This window comes from Poecilia formosa, unplaced genomic scaffold (assembly GCF_000485575.1).
Source record: "Poecilia formosa unplaced genomic scaffold, Poecilia_formosa-5.1.2 Scaffold264, whole genome shotgun sequence".
In the NCBI taxonomy this organism is placed as follows: domain Eukaryota; kingdom Metazoa; phylum Chordata; class Actinopteri; order Cyprinodontiformes; family Poeciliidae; genus Poecilia; species Poecilia formosa.
This window is the reverse complement of record NW_006800203.1, coordinates 7,785-11,194: the sequence shown is the minus strand read 5'-3', so window position 1 is coordinate 11,194 and position 3,410 is coordinate 7,785.

Below are 3,410 nucleotides of genomic sequence, written 5' to 3'. Positions count from 1 at the left end.
CGTGCGTGTGTGTGTTACTATAGTTAAGAATAAATTATTGAAACGTTATCAACATAAACCAAATAATTTCCTACACACCATGTAGGAAATTATACATGCATGCTTTTAGTATGATATTGTTGCTTGTGTGTAGTAATCAATTAGGTGGAGTATGTTGCATTAAGGACTCTCAGGGGAAAATGAACTGATGAGTACAACAAAGTAAGAGAAAACACATTTCCTTCCACCACCCGGGGACCAGGAATATATAATTACCTTTAAATGAAAGCTAAGCAAAACTAAACTTAGCTTCACTTTGTGTCAAAATGTGTTTAACAGACAGTGAAACTGGCTGGGGTACAGTTTGATAGCAGCAGTTTGATATGTTGATGACTGAAATATGGAATGTGGATGTGACAAAATAATGCAAAAAACCCCCAAAACAATAGAAAAAGAAGAAGACAAGATGTTGAGATTAAAAGAGTTTACTTTCTCACCTCTGTTGAAAATGTAAAAGACAAATGTAATTCAGAGAGAGATATAATTACCTTAGACATTTAAATGTAAAATAGCCAACATTTTAGTGACTTTAGTATGTCTGGTTCTTAGCATCCCCATATAATCTTATTTTGGACAATTAAAAATAATCAACATAATGATTCCTAATGAGTCACTGTTGCCCTTAAGATACTTCTTATTGTCAGGAATCATTGTTAGGAAAAAGAAATAATGCTCCAAACATGTGTCCTTACATTTTCTGCTAAGCTTATTAACTGTCATTAGAAGCAGTCAAGCATGGAGGCCTGTGGCATGGACCTGTTTTCTGTCACCTCAGCTGCATGTACCCAGTCTATTTTTACAGCATTCAGTGTGACAGAGAGATTACCTGCAAGCACTAAGAATGCTTATCCACAACTCAGAACCCTGGGCCAAATAAAATGATTTTTCCATATTGCTGGAAAAAAGTAAACCTTATAAACATTACCTCTGCTATTTTCTGAAAGGTGAGTCCTGTTAGACACTCACTCCTAAATAACATGCTGTCCAGTCACATGTAAAAATGTATGCTAACATATTTCTCTTGCGTAGTGCCTGTTTGCAGTTGCAGATGCTTATAAAACTAAAACTCTTGCTGCTAATGTGGCTCAGTGGATCACTAATGTGCAACCCCCTTTAGCATGACTGTTAATAGAAGTTGCCCCTGATATTTAAGGGGCAATTGCACCAATGTGCAATATGCTCTTTGCACATTGGTCCTTAGATGAAATGCTGACAGAGGTAAAGTCAGCCTCTGCAGAGAGAGGCACTGCTGTTGCTCTATCTGTGCAAACACCATTCCTTTTATTGGAGATGACTCCTAATAGAAGCCAAGAGTTTTCACAAAAAACTGAAATCTCTCTCTCCCTGTCAGCTGCCATTGCCTTCCCACAATATATTTGGTCCCCAGTAAATAATGAGCTCTCCAAGCAAACAAATCCATGTTCTTTATGGAGATAGAACTGTGATAAAACAGCAAAGGTAAATGAAAATGACAACAAAAAATCACAAAGATAAAATTGGAGGAACATATACAATTATGCAGCTGTGATGAAATTACCTTAAGGATTTCTAAATAAAATCTCCATGCACATAGCACAAAGAAAATTTATTTCTATACTCAGTAGTTCCCGTTACTTGCAAAAGATAGCGAAGCAATTCTCAGAAACTGGAGTTAAAATTGATTTGATTGCTGAAACAAAAAGACATGAAGAAACGACAGGTTCCCAGCTTGATGTTGATGAGCCTCACTTGTTTTGTGGTTGCTCCCGAACATCCAAACCATTTTCCTAACAGTATAAGGAGGACAGTTCAGGTCTGGTAGTAAGATCACTTTATAGTTAACTGAACAATATTCCCATTTTGTTACATATGAATCATTACCAAAAAATGTGTAAACAAGATAAGTTTTTTGATTGCAATAAGGTGTAAAGGCTTATAGGCAGTCTTTAAAATAAACAGTTTTTTGTTTTGTTTTGTTTTGTTTTGTCCTAAGGTTGCATAAAGAATAACTTTATTCTGTTTGTGCAGGTCTTTTTTGGAGTTTTTGCAACACCACAATGGCAGAATCTTTTTCTTACGTGGTTTCTGGAAACTTGTATACAAATGCTGCAGTAGGAGAGAACTATTAAAACTTACACAAGGTTGTTGAAGCAACATATCCTAGCCAGAAAGATATTTCTTCTTATTCTTTCCACCTCAAGTAAAATAACTAATTTCTCTCTTCTTGCAGCGTATGTGTTGGCCTCAAGTGTAATTTAGTGTCTCTCCTTTGCTGTTACCCTTTGCTTCTGTTTGTGCTTACCTTTTCTATGTGGTAAACTGTTTCATCAAAGGGAATGGTATTCTTTCCTACAGCTTCAAACCTGTGCTGTTTGCATCACTTCATTGTTTTGAGTGGCATGGTGATCAATAAATATGGAGCAAGAACTGCCAGAGGTGGAAATCAAAAGGTCTGCTGTACACACTCAGCTGAGTCCAGCAGTACCGCACTGTACCATCATGTACTACTTGTACATGGTACAGAGGTGTACAGTGCGGTACTGCTCCTTAAGCATGTTTGGTACATTATTGAAAGGTAAAATTGAAAGTCTGCTCGGCTTCCTCATTCCCTAATAAAGGTTTCAGGGTAGTTACTCAATGTCTGCCTCTCTGAAATGTAAACACTAGGTTTCATGGTTGATTTACAGCTCTAAGTACTAAACTCTAAGTTGAATTAAAGTTTTGAGAGGAAAAGAAACAGGAAAATACTTAAAGGAAATGCATCTGAGGTCTAAAAGATTTCTTTACCAGTAAACAGTGTTATGTAAATTGTCAAATCTTTATTTGACAGTTTTCAGAACTGCAGTTCTAGGGGTCCAGTCCAGTGTTAGGCAAAGGCCTAACTGCAGTTCTAAAAATCCTTTTTTCCGATCTGGTGGTACCTGGGTTTTTCTGAGGATTTGGTTTTCTGTGTGTTTATTTAGTGCCTGTGTTGTCTGCCCCTTGATTGTCCCAGCTGTCCCTTGTTTCACCTGACTATCTAATTCCCTGTGTGTTTATACTCACCTGTGTCTCTTGTTCCCTGCCGGGTCTTTGTGTATCATCTACTGTCGATAGTCTTATGTCAGTTGTCGTATGACTGAAATATTACTACCTGTAGCGCGTAGCAGCGGTTCAACAGCGAGAGCAGAACCAGAGTCTTGCATCGCAGCTCGATGACTTAAATAATTTTGCGGGTTATTTGTTTAGCTTTCTGACCGTCATGCTAATCCGGGTGAGTGTTTGTAGCTGTGCGCTGCTTTACCTGCTGTCTGATCGCTCCAAATGTCCTTTTTACTGCAGTGAGCCTCGCTGTAGCCAAACTCCGTCAAGTATGGCATTGGTTTTATGCCATATTAGATTGGTCGTGTTGA